Source organism: Cryptomeria japonica, chromosome 1 (assembly GCF_030272615.1).
Source record: "Cryptomeria japonica chromosome 1, Sugi_1.0, whole genome shotgun sequence".
In the NCBI taxonomy this organism is placed as follows: domain Eukaryota; kingdom Viridiplantae; phylum Streptophyta; class Pinopsida; order Cupressales; family Cupressaceae; genus Cryptomeria; species Cryptomeria japonica.
The window spans coordinates 75,211,522-75,232,609 of record NC_081405.1 but is presented as its reverse complement, the minus strand read 5'-3'; positions in this window follow the sequence as shown (position 1 = coordinate 75,232,609).

The following is a 21,088-nucleotide window of genomic DNA, read 5'->3' as shown; positions in this document are numbered from 1 at the left end:
TTTTTATGAAAATATAAGTCCCCTCTTTTGTCTTTTTCTGTTAGTTTTTCCTTTGCTTTTTAGCTTTTTTTTTGTGCACCTCGAAACCTGGATTCCCAAGTTCTTGAGGTAGGTTGTTTGCTTGTTTCCATTTCTTTGTTTGGGAATTTGAGTCCCTAGGTTCTCGAGTTCATTGTTGTCTCGTTTGTGTAGCCTTGAAAGTTTGGGTTTCTGAAGTTTTGGGTCATGTTTCTATTTTCTTATTTGGAAGTTTGGGTTCCCAAACTCTTGAGTTTTCTTTGTGTCATTTTAGAGCATCACTTTAGAACTTTGGGTTCCCAGAGTCTCGAAGTGTTTGTTCGTCTTTTGGTTTTTGCCCTGGGAGTTCGGATTCCTGAACTCCCGGGTTTTTTTTCTATCTGTTTTTTGGAAACTTGGGTCTCTGAGGTTATGAGCTTGTCACTTGTGCATCTTCATTTTCATTGTGTGACTTCTCCTTGTTCGTTGTTGTCATCCTATCATTGCTTGTTCGTGTTTCTTTCATCCTTCCTTTTCCGGGTTGATATTTCATTTTCTTGTCCTTGTTTTCTCTTTTTTTTTTTTTTTTTTTTTTTTCGTGTTTCCTATTTTCATAGTTTAAGGTTTAGAGTTAGATTTCATGCTTTCAATAAAATTGACTTTTATCAATCTTTAGGTTGTTGGCTTTGTTTCTCGTATTCCCGAAATCCTAAAAAATGAACCCCGGAACCCTAGAATCCTGAAATTAAAAAATGCTTGCCTCTGGAGCACTGTCATGGAAGTGAGTGGTGAGCGCTAGTTTCGTAATAGTTAAGTAGAACCCTAGAACCCCGAAATATTTAAATATTCAATCATGGACCCCGGGACCCCGAAATCATCAATAATGAACCCCGAAACCCCAAAATCCTGAAATTACGAAATGCTTGCCTCTAAAGCACTGTCACAGAAGTGAGTGGTGAGCACTAGTTTCGTAACAGTTAAGTAGAACCCCAGAACCCCAGAATCCCAAAATTTCAAAATCTGTAATGATGAAGGTGATTATGTATCTTGTTTTGCATGTTATGAAATACCTACCTTTGGAGCACCATTATGGAAGTGGAAAGTGAGCACTAGATTTGTAACAGTTGAATTAGACTTATGGAACCTTCCACCTCATCCTGAAAGAAGATTAGAGAGTACGAAGGAGGTGCTCAGAGTTTTTTAAATTCAGAATGGAGTATATTGCTGACCCACCAACCACTTCCATAGAATGTTTCATCAACAATTACTAGAACTACAAGAGGAATGAAGGATAAACATGTAGTTAGAAAAAGAAAAATGCATGTTGGAGAAGTGACACCATCACAACCACTATAACTTCAACTGATACTGGATGTCACGCTTGATTTTTGGGCATTAGTTTTGCATGATTATGAAGTGTTGGTTCATGCAACACCATTTTTCGTAATGCTAACCTAGTCACAGTTTCGTAACAATTAAGTGGTGTTCACAGGTGGCGACTTGCATTTTTGCATGATTACAAAGTGTTGGCTCATGCAACATTGTTTTCATAATGCTCACCCAGTCGTAGTTTTGTAATAGTTAACTGGAGTTCAAGGCAGAGACTTGGATTTTTGCATGATTACAAAGTGTTGGCTCATGCAACACTGTTTTCATAATGTTCACCGAGTCACAGTTTTGTAACAGTTAAGTTGAGTTCACAGGTAGCGACTTGCATTTTTTCATGATTACGAATTGTCGGCTCATGCATCACTGTTTTTGTAATGCTCATCTAGTCACAATTTCGTAACAGTTAAGTGGAGTTCATAGGCATAGACTTGCATTTTTGTATGATTACGAAGTGTTGGTTCATGTAGCAATGTTTTTGTAATACTCACCCAATCGTAGTTTTGTAATAGTTAACTAGAGTTCAAGGCAGAGACTTGCATGTCAGCTGTGACTGCTTTCTTTTAAGTGCTTTATTTAGATAGATTTATTTGCTAGAAGGTAGGGCAAGAAACTCTATAAATTAGAAATTTTGATTCATTGTAAGGGTCCACAAATTGATGATTTGAGGCCCACTTAGAGATTTTAGATTATTGTTATGAATTTGAGTAGTTTTGTGAGACATTCTTTGGAGTTAATACAAGAAACAACTTATAGATTGGTTGATCTATGCATATGTGCTATGAATTTGTTCTTTGCAATTTGGTAATGTCTATTGTTTGAAATCAACACCTTATTTTGGTCTTATGTTTTATTGTTTTATGAATCATATTGCGCATGTAAGTGATGTATGAGAATTAATGTGATAGAACGATATTGTGGTGGTATTATTTCCATGAATTTGTGAGGTTGCATGACTTTTCATGTTTATTGGAGGTCCATTATTGAATGTTGGTTTGAATGATATTGATGTTTTTTGGATTTCAGGGTGCTAATTGTGTAGTTCATTAAGTTGTTATTGTATTGGTTTCATTGTTATTTTCTTGTTTTCCTGATCTATCTTTTGCAGTTTATTTCGAAAGAGAATCTAAATCATAAAATACAAAAAAGAGGTTAAATTATTGGAAGTTATTGGAATTTGTTTCAACCAGCAGACCCCTTGATAGGTACAACCGCATCAACCATTGAGCTACCCATCACCATCGAGACTCGACTATAGAGACCTTGGAGTAGTTAGTTTCCCAAAACTTAATGCTTTTCATGAGAGGTGGTGACTCTTCACATAAACTACTTGACTGTTGGTGAGTGTGTCAAAACACCCATCAATAAGACCATTAAGGCACCTAATGGCCCATTATACATAAGTGCAAAAGTCAAAGGTATATGTTCTAGAGGAGTGCTTATTGATCCTGTTTGCATGGTTAATGTGATAACTGATGAATTTATTTATAATTTGCAATTACATCAAGTGACTGTTAGGCCCAATATGGAAAGCTAATGTACTGAGAGGGGAGGGGTGAATCAGTACTTCAAAACTCTTCTTCTCTAATAACCTTACTGTTATGCATAAATAGCATAGTGCAGTAACACAAAATAAAGTTAAAACAAACAGATAACAATCATACATGATTCACTCCATAACACATATATTTTGGTTAAGTAGAAACTCTTGGTTAGAGAGAAAAACTGCGGTGGGGGTGGCACCCACAACTTCACTACTGCAATAATAAAGAATGCTTGGTTAGAGCTACATTTAGCTATTTCTGATAGCTTACCCTGTTAGGAGTAACAAGATCTGTTAGATCTACCTTGCTAAAGGATTTTACAACATTTATTCTGAATGTTGCACCTGGTTAGAGGCTTTACAATTTATAGACTTGGTTAGAGTCTTTTACCCTGTTAAAGGTTTCTCTTTCAACTTCACAATATTACAATAAAATCATTACAAACATCTGCAACTTTACATCTGAAATGTTATAGCAGATTCTATGTGCTTAGGATAAGATTACCTTGCTTATAGCATACCTCGATAACTCATATAGTAACTTGGTAAACCCTTTTGTTTACTCTGTTCTTCGACTGTTCTCCGAAAACCTTCTCGGTGACCTCTGTGTCTCTGTAATAGTCTTCCTTCATACATATATGCACACACCTTGCTCTTAATTCATGCTGTATAAATAGATCTCTTAAAACGGTGATCTAATTCATTGCTTCAATCTTACAAACAAGATTCCTCGAATGAATAACTAAACAAAATATTTCATTAGTTAGATTGACCTCGCAATCATACACAATCTTCTAGTGCAATTTCCAATGTAATAATGGTTAGATGTGCCTTGATCTTGTAACACATTTTCATATGCATGTCCAGGTTCAATGTATCTGGTAACACGTTTCACTCGGTGAATATCAACTCAATGTGTTAACTTCACTGCTCGGTAGCCATAAAAAGATACTCGGTAGACAGCTCGGTGTATACTGCGTTCTGTGACTGCTTTCTTCTGTAACCAACTAGACTGTGCATACCGACTTCTCTGTTTATACTGACTGCATGATTCGGTAGTGCTGATCAACTAGAATATATAGTATGACTTTGAATACAAAAACTAATGACAACTTGATAAGTAATAACAATCTCCCCTTTTGACATTAGTTGAGATGTTTGACAAAAACTACTTTCAAAGTCATAACTCAAAAATATATATACTTTGCAAAATGACTACACTTGACAATATATACAATAGTCAATGAAATAGCATATGCAGATATAGCTTCAGATTTTGCATGCTCGGTTCTATTCTGTGCTTGTGTGCTCTACTTGCTCTGCTCGGTATACTCCCCTGTATACAATACTCAAAACTATATTACCAAAACTATATCACTCTCCAAATATAGTATATTATTTCCCTTATTTAGTATTACTCCCCTTTTTTGACAAACATCAAAAACTTAATTTCCATCTGGGGGCGGTAACTGATCAAAAATAGTTTTATACTTGTTCCGGGCGTCGGTGAGTGCGACTGAGAGTGCATCCTTTACACTTTCCATTAAAGAATTTTGTGCTTGAATATCAGCCAATAGTGATATTAAGCCATCAAGAGTGCTTCCCGCTTGTGTAGTAGATAGGTGTGTAGCTCAGTTAATCTGCTCTTGAAATGATGAGAGATGAGGAAGGAATAATGTCTGGAGGGTCATTATACCCATCCTGATCTTATGCTCCTCATTTCTGAGTTCTAATTGTTGAGCCATGAGTTGTTGAAGCTTGGTATAAAAATGCTGAACTGAATTAGGCTTGATGGTCAACTTAGTTGAGAGATCGGTGATCTCTTTCTCAATTGCATCAGTTTTATTCTTGATATCTTTAATGAATAAGGAAAATGTACAAAGTTTCTGAAATAAATAAAGAATATGCTTGAGTTGAGGGGACAACTCAGCAATGAATTTGACAAGCTTTACTTTTCCTATAGCGAGAGCTTTTTGTACCTCTTCTATCATCTTTGCAGTAAGCTCTTTATCTTTTAGCTTGCTCAAGTACTCAGATGCATCAACTCCAGATGTTTCTATTTGAGTAAGGAGTTCATCCAGTTGAATGTGGATGGCTGCATCGGTTGACACTATTGTTGAAGGTAGCATATCTATTAGTAGTGTCTTTACCTTCTGTAGTACTTTATTCTTCTTTTGAATGGCCAATTGTTTATCCTATTTGGCCTTTGCTTTGCATAGTTCACCAAAATCAATAAGTGCTTGCCCTTTTAATTTTGAGATATCCACATTGGGCAACACTATCAGTTTAGTTAAATCAACTTTGAAACTATGCTTTCTCACCTTCTTCTCTTTACCTTTGAGTGGTTGAACTAAGACAAGTGCTTGTGAGACTTGCTGACCCTCAGTAGGTTGCTTGGTAGATGCAACACTTTGGTCAGTTCCTGTAGCCGTTGTGGTGTCCTTGGGTGTCTCGGTACTAGGGGTCTCAGCTGTAACATTTTCAGTGCTTGACGGTGCTTGAGACGTCTGATCTTTAGTTGTATCTTCTGCTGCTTCAGACTTGTGAGCTTCAGTTCCTTGTTCTGTATCCTTAGGAGCTTCGGTTGAGACAGGTGGCTTGACTGGTGGATAATGCTGAACTTGTTCTAAGACAGATTCACTAGATACAAGTTTTGCATAGGTAGTGCCTTCAATCATTTCCTACTCTGGTGCTTCTGCATCCATGACATCTTCATCAATTTGAATAGTATCAGCCGGGTCTTGCTTGGTAGCATTAGGACCTTGCTCGGTGACATCAGGATCTTGCTCGGTGACATCAACAATTTCAATTTGAGATTGTTCACTGACATCCTTTATTTTGAAGATTTCCTACCACTTGGCTTTTGTCTCATTTTCCACATCAATGTATAGCCCATTCATCAATTTTAAGGCTCTCTGTTTGACAAGAAATTTAGAATTATATGTTGTCAAATGTTCTTTAATTTCTGCTATAGACATATCAGGAAATAGATGGACTAGACTTCTTTCTCTATTTGTTTCTTTGAGTCCATTGCATATTTCCATCTATTATCTATATGTAAGTATAATTCACTCGGAAGTGACTTTACCAGGTCTAATGGAGCTAGCCGAAACTTTAGAAGTGTGCAGATGACAACTTCTTCAATTTGTTGCTTCTCATCATTATTCCTAGTCTCATACTTGACATATCTAAATCCTGCAAATCCACCATATTCTTTAAGATTGGCACAAAAATTTTCAACACGATGAATATTTACCTTCTTGCTTTTTACAATCTGAAATTTGTTTGCATCATCAGATTCTGTATCACTAGACTCTTTTGCCAAAATGAGTCTCTGAGTAGATTTCTTGTAGGTCTTGGTTACCTTGGATACACTAACACTCTTTTGTTTCTTACTCAGTGATGCAGCTGATGCTCTAGTGTTAGGTCTCTTTGTTGGTGGAGTTAGTAGGGCCTTTAAAATGTCCTGCTTCTTTCTTTTCAAAACTTTACCCTTAGACAACTCGGTACTTAATGTTATTGCTGCCTCTTGAGCTTCTGATTCCTCTTTGGTAATGGAAAGAGTGCCTTTGACAGGTGTAGAGGAGGATTATTCTCCAAATTTCTTAGATAAAACCTTTATCCTCTTTGTAGCCTTTCTTGTAGCCTTGGGTACTACAATGCTCATTTTTACTTTTTCTTTCACCTCTTCATAAGTTCCATATCTTAGTTCGGTAGCATGCCTTGACAATGATAGATAGGCATCAATTTGCTGTTGTGTGATATCATAGTCAATCTCATAACCCATTGGTGGAAAATATTGAGTCCTTGGTTCAACAACATTCATATAACAGTAATCGGTGTCTACCTCAAAACATATATTATCCTTATATTTCTCTACCAGCTGTGGTGGAATCTGGTACCTGTTGTGCATCTTCTCTTGAAATTTGCTGAAATAGTCATCCATGATATCATTAAAATTATCTCCCAATTTCTTGATAAAATCATTGATTTGATGGGTGATAGGTCGGTGTAGCTCCCAAACTACTTTATCGACTGAGGGAAATAACTTCTCAAAGTAGAAAAAAATGCATACAAGAAGTGAACCAAACTTCAGTGTGTTTGCCGAGTTGTTCTTCTTTGGCTTCCTTATTGTGTTCAGGTTCTCAAACAAGTTTTTCAGTAGCACTTCACATAAATCTACTTTCATTCCCCTTTTCACTATTTTATAGGCTAAGTCAACTATGGCACATGGTACACTTCTTTCCCTTGCTGATTGGAAGAAATAGTAACCAATTACTCTAATCACAAACTTAAGTTCTGCATCAGTGACATTATTCAATTTTAGTCCTCGATAATCAGATTCTACTCTACTTAGACTGATTTGCTCCTTCTGTGATATCATTTTCTGTGCTCGAGCATGATCATAGATAGGATACCTAGTGATCACATGAATGATTTCCTTGGTGATTTTGAATGGTTGCTCCTCTAGCCACATAAAATCATCATGAACTCTGCTTAAAACAAACTTAACCCACTGGGGTTTGAACACACGGGGATAGGCTAGGGCTTCAATTAATCCCTTGATTTTGATATGCTCAAACTTGCTATCCATTTTACCATCGATACAAAGTTCATCATATGTGTCACTAATCTCAACATGACTGAGTTCTTCAACACGACATTTGGTGAAGAATCTAACATCTTCGACTAACAAGACTCGATCAGGGATGAGTGAAAATGCAGTTTTGTCATCCGGTTCAGAGGCAACTTTAGGAGTCAATGAGTACTTTAGCGAGGGCTTCTCCACATTCTTGACAACTACAGGATCTTGGATCTTGGGCGCCATTGTAGGTTGTAGGTAAAAACTTAGCAAACTATCCTTAGGTTTGACGGTTTACAAATGACTGACGCTTCACACTTGGTAGATAATAGCAATTTGACAAGATCAAAAACTAGCTTAATAGTGTGAATAGATTTGATGTAAATACCTTGAAATTCACTTTGAATGAAGTTTGATCTCCTTGGTTCACTCTGCTCTGCTCTCTTGAAAACTTGGTGAATGAAAATGACCGCGAAAATACCTTTAAGTACAAAAAAAAAAAAAACCTTATTGGGCTTTGTGTGAGTTAGGTCAAAACATTAAATGCACTTGGTTCACCTTTAACCGATTTACTCCTATTTTTCATTTTTAACCGAGTAACCAAATTTCCTTCATTTACCGACTTGACAGGCTTCTTGTATACACCGACTTGACAGGTTTCTTGTAAAGTACTTTGATAGAATTTCAAACTTACTAATTGCATCTTAACTATGCAGATTTTGAATTTTGTACATAATAGAATACGAACTATTAAGATTTAACCTTTAGAGAATGCAGTCCCTTCATACCTTTCCTAATTAATTTGGAATAGGTGCACCTAACTCGGTAGGTAAGGTGCTTTCTTCATCTGACATGATTTCCTTCTTTTTCCAAATCATCTTAAATTTTTCTTTTATCTCTTCAGTGGCTCTTCTAGGTTGATCTCTACAATCTCCAGCTAAATGTCCAACTTTGTGACAATGAAAACATGCCATACCAGGATTTCTCCATGATCTTTGGTTGTTCATTCCAAACCTTATAAAATAGTTGGAACTAATATGTCCATATCTTCCACAACATTCACACCATATCCTTGTATTGTAATCCCATGGCACTGCTGCATATTGTCGGTAAGGATTTGTGTGAGTTCGGTAACCTCTAGTGTTTGCTTGGTGTGGACACTACATGTAGTTCTTTTGCTTAGACTAGCACTTCTCGGTACTATGTCCATATCTATTGCAATTTCTACAAAACCCTTTGAATTTTGCCTTCTGATAGTTGTTAACAAACTTTGTCCTACATTGATTAGATGTGTGACCATAATTATTGCAATTGTAACAATATCCATTGGACTTAGTGATATTCGGTTGCTTACCTTTTATAATCTGGCATATGTTGGTAGTATGACCTTGATTTCCATAGTAGTAGCAAATAGGCTTCTTCCTGTTTCCAGCTTGCTTTGATGATTCTCCTCTCTCGGTAGTATGAATTCCTTTCTCGGTTGATTCTTTTCCTTTGTAACCAAGTCCTGCATCTTTGTTGGGTCTTCTTGTATTTAGTTGCATATCCAACATCTTTGATGCATCATAACTCTTCTTCAATGTTTCTTTGGATTTCTTCTCTGTTTCAAGTTCATCAGTCATTCTTGATACTTCAAGTTTTAATGCTTGATTTTCATCATTCTTTAGAATTGCTTCATGATGTGCATAACCTAGTTGATCTGTCATATTTTGTTGAATCCCAATTAACCTTATGATTTCATCATTCTTATCAGATACTAAGACTTCAAGTTGTTGTTTCTCTCTTTGTAGATCTCTTGCTTTATCCTCTGCTGTCCTTAATGCATCTAGATTTTTAGTCATCTATGTACTGAAATGTTCATGTTCTCTTTTCATTGCTTTTAGTTGATCAGGCAATGCTTTGTTCTTTTCTTTCAATACTTCAATCATTTCTTCAGTCTCTTCAGATATACTATTCTCAGATGATGTCTCAATTTGTTCCACTAACTCTTGAGAATCCTGCAAGTCATCAGATAATCTTCTTCTTACTTTCAGAGATTTTTGCATTTTCCTTTGCATGTCTGCAATCACTTTATTTGCATGATCCAGCTCTTCTTGCAGATACACAATCCTCCAAGATTGTTTATATCCTTCCATTGATAAGATCTTTGTCTTTAGGTAGTTAAACCCTTTTCCAAGATTGAAGCTCTGATACCAATTGTTAGGCCCAATATGGAAAGCTAATGTACTGAGAGGGGAGGGGTGAATCAGTACTTCAAAACTCTTCTTCTCTAATAACCTTATTGTTATGCATAAACAGAATAGTGTAGTAACATAAAATAAAGTTAAAACAAACAGATAACAATCATACATGATTCACTCCATAACACATATATTTTGGTTATGCAGAAACTCTTGGTTAGAGAGAAAAACTGCGGTGGGGGTGGCACCCACAACTTCACTACTGCAATAATAAAGAATGCTCGGTTAGAGCTACATTTAGCTATTTCTAATAGCTTACCCTATTAGGAGTAACAAGATCTATTAGATCTACCTTGCTAAAGGATTTTACAACATTTATTCTGAATGCTGCACTTGGTTAGAGGCTTTACAATTTATAGACTTGGTTAGAGTCTTTTACCTTGTTAAAGGTTTCTCTTTCAACTTCACAATATTACAATAAAATCATTACAAACATCTGCAACTTTACATTTGAAATGTTATAGCAGATTCTATGTGCTTAGGATAAGATTACCTTGCTTATAGCATACCTCAGTAACTCATATAGTAACTTGGTAAACCCTTCCGTTTACTCTGTTCTTTGACTGTTCTCTGAAAACCTTCTCGGTGACCTCTATGTCTCTGTAACAGTCTTCCTTCATACATATATGCACACACCTTGCTCTTAATTCATGTTGTATAAATAGATCTCTTAAAACGGTGATCTAATTCATTGCTTCGATCTTACAAACAAGATTCCTCGAATGAATAACTAAACAAAATATTTCATTGGTTAGATTGACCTTGCAATCATACACAATCTTCTAGTGCAATTTCCAATGTAATAATGGTTAGATGTGCCTCGATCTTGTAACATGTTTTCATATGCATGTCCAGGTTCAATGTATTTGGTAACATGTTTCACTCGGTGTGTTAACTTCACTGCTCGGTAGCCATAAAAAGATACTTGATAGATAACTCGGTGTATACTGCATTCTGTGACTGCTTTCTTTTATAACTGGCTAGACTATGCATACCGACTTCTCTATTTATACCGACTGCATGATTCGGTAGTGCTAACCGACTAGAATATATAGTATGACTTTGAATACAAAAACTAATGGCAACTTGATAAGTAGTAACAGTGATATATGATAATACTAATGTGATAGTTAAAGTTTTTGATGCCTTCTCTTGTCATGCTGTTGGTTTTATAACACTTCCTATTGATGTTGGCAGTAAATGCTTAGATGTTCAATTTGCTATCATTCCTACATCCTATCAATTTTGTGTGAAGTTGGGACATCCTTGGCTCTCTTCCATGAAAGAGGCTGCTTCTACTATTCACAAATGTTTGAAATTAATTCATAATGATAAAATCATAACTGTTGATCATAGCATATTTCAACCTACAATGAGGCATGGAGATGTTAGTCTTGATTATTTTTGGTCCAAACAATTCAAGCCCGTTCAACCTAGAAGTGATGCTCTCTTTAGATCATATCAAAACTAGAAAAATGAAATGATTTTGCCATTGAGTAAACCTAGAAATCCAACACTTAGCATTCCTCTTGATGATCATATACCCCTTCTTGAGGATAAGATTATTCTTCTTCCGAAGGAATGAAATAATCTTCTTCCCAAAGAGGTACCTTTTCCTTCTCTTAAAGAGAAGAGTATCCTTCTTCCTAAGAAAAGAGATATTCCTCTTCCTAAAGAAGAGTCTATTCCTTCTCCTATGGATGAGTCCACTCTTCCTTCCAAAGGTATAAAAACTCTTCCTCCTAAACATCAATCTATTCCTTTTAAGGTTAGACCTATCCCTCCTCCTCATGATGGATCCAGTCTTCTTCCTACACCTCCTATTCCTCCTCCTTCATCTTATAGAGAGAAACAACCAAATTCTCCTAATGTTAAACCTAAAATACCTCAACCCATTCATCCTTCCCTAAAAGAAGAGGGGAAGCCTATATTTGATGAACCTAAACCTTCTCAACCTTCAGCCCAAACTAGACAAAACCGTTGTGCAAGAGAATACTGACAAAGATGTCGTGCTAGAGCTTGTGAAGCTTCTTCTCAAATGATTACTTTCTCTAAAACACCAATAGTTGACATGATTCCATTTTTTCCTAAACACGATGATCAACCTAATTCTCCAATATGTAAAATTATTAAAACAAATGATGGTTCAAGTTGTATTCCTATTAGAGCTCCTATTCTTATTAATCTTGATGAAGAAATAGGTGAAAATATTTGTAATGATGAAAATGTTGATCCTAATATTTCTGATGATGAATATGAATATGTTGATGTTGACAATGATTTATCTGCAAAATTTTCAAAAGTATTAATCCTATCTCATAGTAATGAACAAAGTGACTCAACATTAGAGCGTTGTTCTTGTTTGGAACTTGTGACAGCTCCGTCTACTGTGATCTATGTTTCTCCTCTTGCGTGTTTTCCACCTTCTTGAAATAATGATCAACAAGATCGAGGGGAGGATGACGTGTTTGGTTAGCTTCATTAGCACCGTAGATTCTCTCTCTTTCTCCTCTCTTGCTTATTTGTGACATTCTTCTATTTATTTCCCCTATTCTTCTATTTGTTGTCCCTAGTGTTGTCTACTTGAGGATGATGCAAAGTGTTGAGATCTCTTTTGGTCTCTTCTATGTTGACTCAAAAGACACATGTGTTCCCTTCTTTCATGGTGGTTTCCTTTCTTTGGGGGATGGGGATGATTCTATGCACACACACACACACACACACACACACACACACACACACACACACACACACACACACACACACACACACACACACACAAAGATATACATATACACGTGATATACATGAGTTATCATAAAAAACACACCGACTCCAAAGTTATGTGAAACCACCTCGTGTTTTGTGATTTGTGTTCATTATCCTTTAATTTATCCTCTCTCGGGGGCTAAATTATTGTGATAACATGCTTTTTTTCTTTGGGTATACCCTACCTTAAAGTAATTTCTCATGGCAAGGCATGCACAATTGCCTTAATGTGGGGGCATACTCTCTGCTCATGATTCTCTCTCTTGACACTTTAAGTTACTTAGTGAAATTTGTCTTTTCTTTGTAATTTTTGATGCTTATTTTCATGCCTCATAGTAAGAGAACCTTACTAGTTGTAGTCATGGTTCTCTCTTTCTCTCTCATGATCTTCCCTTTTACTTTATCATTGAAGTTGTAAGATTCTAAAGTCCACTGGGGGTTGGTGAATCTTGCCTCCTTGACATGGTGAAAGTATTTCAATCTAAATTCCTTGTACTTTATTGACAATATTTGCATAAGCTGATACTCTCACTAAAGTGGGGGCTAAATGTAATGTCCTAAAATTTCACCCCTCGCAATTTTGGAATGTATTTGGGTCTCCACCTTAGTGTTTGCGCCCCTTGTCCTGATTGAAGACTTGAATATGCTCATGCACATAAAAAACACCTTGCAACTCAACAATACACTCAAGGGCCACTTTTATCCTGCTACAAAGTAGGGCATGACTAGGACGTGGCATCCTAGGATCCCTTAATGGGGGCCTATCTTGACCCCCTCTGTTGGACCTAGCTCAAAAATTAAGCGAGAAAATCTCCCTATGTCGGCTCAAGTTGAAAAATCAGACAATTAATCCAACTAGCAAGTATATAAGAGGGATTTCCCCTCTCATTTAACATCCTAATCCATTGAATCTAATGAAATTCAAACATCCAAAAATTCAAGAGATCAAGCAATTGAGCATTTTCAGTCTTCCTTCAATCTTTGGAGCAACAATAGAGTCAATATTTCAAGCATTGAAGAGGAGATCATCATTCTACTTTATGAAATCATAATTCCATGTGGAGGGAAGAAAAACTTCACAAGGAGGTATAAGCATTTCATTTTCAAGCAATTCAACATCCCCTCAAAGAGGAGGATTTCTACTTTCAGTTATTTCAATTACATTATTTCAACCCCTTGGTTAATTCCAAAACTGGGGTTTGACATGAAGGCGAATCCCTATTCCCAACATATTTCCCATTCCTTCTGTGTGTAGAAAGCAGGTGTGCATCTATACTTATGGAATTGAGCTTTATTTGTAGAGACAAAAAAACCCTTTTCGATACGTGGAAAGTTCGGAGGACCAAGTTGGGGGCGCTGCTTTTCGGACACACGATCCCTGCAACTTTTGCCCAATTTCGTAGAGCAGCTTCGAGTCATCTCAAACTTCTCAGATCCAGGTGCACAACTGAATCCCAAATCTATAGCTAGCTTTTTTCTCATATTTTATCTTCATTTCTAGCACATAGGCTTAATTTAATTAATCAACTTACAAAATAGGGTCAATTACATTCCAATCATAAGCAATCTGCTTAGTATTCAATCCTTGCATCATTTAGGATTGTATATAGTATATTTATCCCCCTCTTTTGAATGTAAAGTCCCCTCAAGTGAAAATTGAGCTTAGTGAATCCTCCTTTCCCCATGGTAGATTTGCTAAGCTCCTAATTTTCCACTTTATACATCTATAGGCATAATATCACACAAAAATTCATCATGATAAGATCTAATCTTAAATTTTACCAAATATTGTTCACTTACTAGTAACTTATGATCATCCTGAATCCATGCTATCTGATAAGGCTTAGGGTGCTTCAATCTCTCCAATCTCAGCTTACTCACCATCTCCTCTGTAACATGGTTATCTGAATAAGCACTATCAATTATAACTTTACAACACTTACTGACTACTTTAAATCTTATCTTGAACAAATTTCTCCTCTGCAAGGGATCCTGATTACCATCAATTCTCCATCTTCTAGTTTATTAGCTGATTTGGTAGGTTCTTCTTCCACCAATGCTTCTCTTCCGCTATTCTCTATCTTCTTTCATTCAAAGGCACGGTGTCATTGTCCTCCGCACTTAAAGTAGGTTCCTCTAAACACTCTCTTATCCTATCTTCTGTCTTCTTTTCCATAAACCTCATTACGATAACCATCATGTTCTCTTCTTCAGTAAAAATTTCTATCATCCCTCTAGTACAAATTACCATCTCTGCTACTTTCCTTTTCTTTTTTCTGATCAGAACAAGATCTTTTTCTTCCGGTATAGGTCCTTCCTCCTTGAAATATTACTCCCTGAAATCTTCCCCCTCTACCTCTTTGCTTCTGCTCATGTCTTTTGTTCATCTCCACCTCCACCTTTAGGGCATATTGATAAGCTTCCTAAACACTCTACAACTTGATTAGACTGAGTTTATCCTGTATAGACTAATAGACTTATAAAGCATTGAGAGGGGGGGGGTTGAATCAGTGACACCAAAAATAATACTACTTTAAACATTGAACGATAGATATACTTAACAAGTTTGTTAAACACTATACATATAATCCAAAATGATATTAGTGCATCCACTATAAGTAAAACATCCACCATAACACAAGTGTTTATACGTGGAAAACCCAAATGGGAAAAACCATGGTGAGATGGGACTCACAAGTTAACTATCTGTAGTAATAGGTAACTGACCAGTTAAGGTCTACAAAATACTCTGGTAGGAGCGAATCCTGTTAAAGATCCCAAAGCTTTGTTAGGAGCTATACCCTGATAAAGGTAGTACCCTGTTAGGCATAACCTCAGTAGAGGATTTTTGAATCCAAACTAATGGATCACCTTGTTAAAGGATTTGTACAATGAATCTTGTTAGAGCTTACCCAGTTAGGGGATTTGACTGTTGTAGTGATAAGAAAACAACAGGTGGTGTGATCTAGAAGTAGTACAACTTGCTTGAATAGATCTCTTTGCACACTCAAAACCACATTACCAACATTCTCTGTGACTTAACTCTTCTGTCTTCGCATCAAATCATCTCATATCATATATCCTTTCCTCACACAAAAAAGTTCATCATAATGTCATTATATAGACATTTAGATTTTATGTCAGCCTTAGGAATTATATCACAATTTCCTAAGTGCAGTGTATCTGGACAATCAAACATTACTGATCACAAAATACCACCAAAATTTGTCGATTAGGATAACTCATCACGACCAGTGATAACTCATCACATAATCAACAAATACCTATTGGAACACTGATACTGGTTAGAGTTAATCTCTGTCAACATATAAATCAATTGTCCTCCATTTATTCTTTGATAATCTCCACTGGACCTTCAGGTTGGTGTCGGGACATTCTTGTATATACCGGTTGACGACATGTACTAGTTTGACACCATCACAAGCAAAAATTCTAATACCAGTACCAATATAATATAAATAACTTTGAAGTAATACTGGTAGACAAACATATGTCTTTGTACATGTTCCATCAATGACAACATATGAAGTCATTCATTACAATCATCATCAAGCCAACATAGACATTCGAAACCCATTTAAATATCTAATGACTTGTTCAATCTTATCATCATTATGTTTGGATATGATATTCAACTTGTAGAATGCTTTATTATATTCATTCACACTAGATTCCTTCTGCTTTAAGTTCTACAACTTCTAGAAGCGATTCAATTGATAATCAACATGCATGAACTTCTATTTCAACTTGCGAACCATCTGCTCCCAAGATTTAATTTTCTCTTTACTTCTTCTCTGTCTATCTACTTGTAAATGTTCCTAGCAAAGAGATGCATGTCCTTTCAACTTAGTACAAGCATATTTCACCTTCTTGTCTTCAATGGTGCTCTCAAAATCAAAATACTTTTCCATCTTCATAATCCAATCGAGCAATTCATCTGAATCTAACTTGCTATCATAATCCAATGGGTTAAAATGTGGTTTGGTTTTCACTCTTGTCAAGGCTCTTATGAACCTCTCTTTTTCTAGATCGTTCACCAGTGGATTTGATCCTTCTTCTCCTGCCACATCTTCTTCTTCATCATCGCTCACATCTTCAACATGTCGACATCTTCTCTGGGTCATTTCAACATCTTTTAATTTGGCTGCAATTCCTCTCAATATTTCCATCATAGCAGGGTCTGCATTTCCACTTGATCCACCACCTCTAAAATTTCCTCTTCGGACCATTTTCACGCAAGTCTTCTATAGCTACAAGTTAGATCCTGAATCCCCCACCCACAACAAAAATTCTTACAGGACTCCGCAATCTCTGAAATGAAAACTTGCTCTGATATCACTTGATGTAGTCACAAATAGGAGGGTCCTGCAAGAGAACAATCCAGACCATGTAAGAAGAGTAACATAATGCGATGGAGACAATGCAAAAACAAACTTTATTATATGAAGGAATTCAAATACAAATTGGTCGACAACATGTAGGCTTACAATATTTGGCACACATGCCTGATTACAAACATGCTCAAATACAATATCCGAGGTCAAGAAAGAATGCAATCCAACTTTGGACCTCCTCACCTCGAGATTGATTTTCTATATTTGTCCTACTTATGTCTAACTACTTGATTACATTGATTTACATGATATTCATAATTCAAGGATGATCCATGTCGGCCCAAGATGAAAATATTTGTTGATGAACAAGATCTAACGTGTAAAACAACAAGGTTGGCCTTCGCCAAAGGAATCCCTCTAGAAACAACATAGAATGATGTGCGGACCTAAGAGGAAGGTTGGCCACAAGCCAAATAACATTGAAATAAATGAAATTAGGCTCCACAAGCTACAAAAATGATGCACAAGATCATCCATTAGCAGATAGGTCCAAGTGGTCCTGGTGCTCCGGTCATAAAACTCTCTCATATTCCGAAAGTGATAAATTGTTAGAAAAAGATCTAAATGTACTACGGACTTAGGATAAGGTAGATGAACATGTCCACAAATAAAATCTAGCTCCACAAGATTTGATGTGCAAATGTAGTAAAACACAGAAAGAAATGCTGAAATTGAAAAACAAAAAGAAAATGTTTTTGGTTGATGCAAGATTTTTCAAGAACTAGGGATTCTTCTACATCAAACAATCTCGGATCACATCTAAAAATCATGAACTAAGTGTTAGGTCCCGGGGACAACTAAGAGGGGGGGGGGGGGTGAATCAGTTGTCAAATAAATTCAAACCAAAACAACTTAACCAACTTTAATGCTTAATACCAGTAAACCAAACTTTTATGCCGGTAGACAGTTTTATCAGTTAATTATAGTACTGGTAAAGATTAATGCATAAAATAGAAAGACAGTAACATCTACAACACATAACACCAATATTTGTACGTGGAAACCCTGTAAGGGGAAAAACCATGGTGGGAAACCTTACCCACAATCAGATGATACTACTGTAGATAGTATGTGTATACAAATGGGGTCTGCACATGCAGAAAGGTCAAGCACCTAGAGCTCACTTCTCAAACACAAATAGGAGTCACACTGACTACAATTTGATGGTTAAATCCAATAAGAATGTACTGCTCAAAATAACATCTTACTATGCTAGATTCAGTACCGGTGTAGTTCTGATAGTCTTCACAAAAACCTTGCTTCACCTTCAAATGATGTCTGCGTGTAAAGCTCTTCTTATTCTTGCATATACCGAATTATTTATTCCTTCGCATTCCACACTTGTTTTTACAAATAAGATCTTACATTTATATCATTACCTAAGACCAATTTTAGTAGGTCGGCTCTAAAGGATATTACAATAAAATCAATTTACAAATAAAACAATATCCGATGCAGTGACCGATTCAACATGTCAGCTTGATGCATTTACAACAATAATAAAACATCTCCATAGCGTGTCGTGCTGATCTGAAATAGATAAGCCTGCTGGTGAATGATATGGACCTATTTGCTGGTAACAACAAATATGCAAATGCAAATATGCCAATGAACAAATCTCCAAGACAAAGTGTCCAAACGATGTCTTCGACATAACCAGGTGTTTTTCATGCCATTCCAAGTGCCGGTGAACATTATATTCTACCGGTGTACCAGATACCAGTGACTGTGCAAAAGTCACTTGCTTGCCGGTGAACATTGCCAATTCTTCAAAGTGCCAGAGTTGATAAGTGATAGTAGGTGTTGACATCAATGACAAAACCATACCAAAATACCAACACTAAGAAATATCATCTCCTTAATGTCCGGTTCATTCCCATTGAAGCACAATAAAACTTTCTCCTTCACATTTCTTCTCTGCCTTCAAAAGATGTACACATTTAGCGCACATACACACTCATCCACATACACACAGCCACTCACCAAATACAAATATCATTACAATTATTTATACATGACATCAACCTTGGAGAAATAAACAAGGTTGGCTCAAGACACATCACCTAATTACAAAAATACAACCACACTCAACACAATAGAACATGCATACTAAGAAATGTCGGTCAAGACATAGAAAAAAACTAAATATTTCACCTTGATCATCCGCAACATGTCACAAGTATCCGGTTGGCCAAGAACATGAAGAACACCAACACACAGAAGAAAAACATCAATTACGAGCTCAATGATCAATGCAGACCACCAACACAAAAGACACACGATCCAAAAACATCCACACGCATCATGAATTACCATAGAAACATCCACACCAACAGAAATTACTAGAATCACTAGCATCATCATACCGAACCTCAGGAACACTAATTGCAATGAATGTCAAGCTTGAAAAACCACTTGTGGAACTCCAAACCAAAAACCACTTGAATTGAGGATACATACTAAGTGTTGGAAATTTGGAGGAATTGATTATGTGTTGCATTGATGTCAACACTAGCTGTTTTGCTATCTGTCGACTTTCGGTAGAGTGGTTGGTCTTTGATGTTAATATGGAGATTTGTCTCCGATTTTGGTCTGGCTATTGGAATTGGTTTGGATTGGTTATTCATGTGTTCCCACTGTGTATCACATTTAGTTGGTTTGGGATTTAATGATCTGGATGCTATCATTTGTTCTAGTAAGCCTTTTGGTTACTAGTAAGGGTTTTACTGAGAGTGCTTTGTTGAAGATCTTTTGATGAATCCGATAAGTGGTGTTGGTGCAACTTCTAGGAGGTTATCTGTATGCTGATGATTATCATGTTCGTATTCCAATTGTTTGTGGTGTTTCATTTGGCTTATGGAGACCTATTTTGGGTTCGGTATTCTATTAGGTTATGGATCAGTTTATGTAACATGTTGATTGATTCTCCTGATGCATCATCAATTGGATTTATTGTTTGGTTTATGTTGTTGCGATCTTAGGCTGACTTGGTTTATCATTGGTTTCTAGGATTATGTAATGGATTTATTATATTATCTTTTACGTGGACAACCTAATTGTTTAGGTCCCGGGTTGGTATAATATGATGTAAGATCTCTTTGTAGATCGTGGTAGGTCAAGGTTATGGGATTATCTGTGTGCGAATAAAGTTGTAATCATATGAAGATGTTTTGGTCGATCATAGGTGATCAAATTGGGTTTGTGAAAGAGGTTTAAGACCTCTGGTATTGAGCTTAACCAAAACTATACTCAGGCATAGGAGATACTATTCTTGCAGTTCATTCATCTTTCCGAATTGTAGTCTGGATTTATTTTGTAGTTAGTGAGGCTCCTTTTGTGATGACCAGTGCGCTCTAGGTTGTTAGCCTTCCTGCATGTGTAGGCCCCTCTTACTGTAATCACATACTTGCTGTAGAAATATTATCTAACTGTGAGTAGGCTTCCCATCGTGGTTTTTCCCTTTACCAAGTTTTCCACGTACAAATCATGGCATTATGTGTTATGGATGGTTGGTAATTGTTCTGTGATTTATGTTTGTGCTTAATTCTTATATCTGCTATTCTGGTATTTGGTTTATGTATTCTGGTTAAAGGTTTTGTGTGCTTAAAATTTTATAATCTGTTGACAACTGATTCACCCCCCCCTCTTAGTTGTCCACTAGTTATCCTAACAATTGGTATCAGAGCTTGGTCCTCTTTGCAGAAGCTTAACCTCTTGAGGAAGATCCTATGGAAACTAATAGTTCAACTGCATCTATTTTCTGGAGAGAAATCCCTAAGCTTGATTCGACAAATTACAAGGTATGGAAGATTTAGATAGAGACTCATTTGAGATGTATTGGGAAAGAGATTTGGGAGGTCACGGAGTAAGGATATACTCCTCATAATCCGACATCTAGCAACCCTCCTCTGAAAACCTTGGATAAGGACATTGAGAATGATTGTAGAGATAGAGAAGCACTCTTAAGTGCACTTTCTAATCAACAAATTATGGGATTAACTGACCAATCATCTATGAAGGCTATATTGGATAAGTTGGAGGCTCTGAATGAAGGTGAACCTACTATTAAAATTTCTAAACTTGATGCTTATTGGGTGAGGTATGAGAATCTGAAGATGGAAGAAGATGAAAAGATTACTGCTTTTATGAAAAGAGT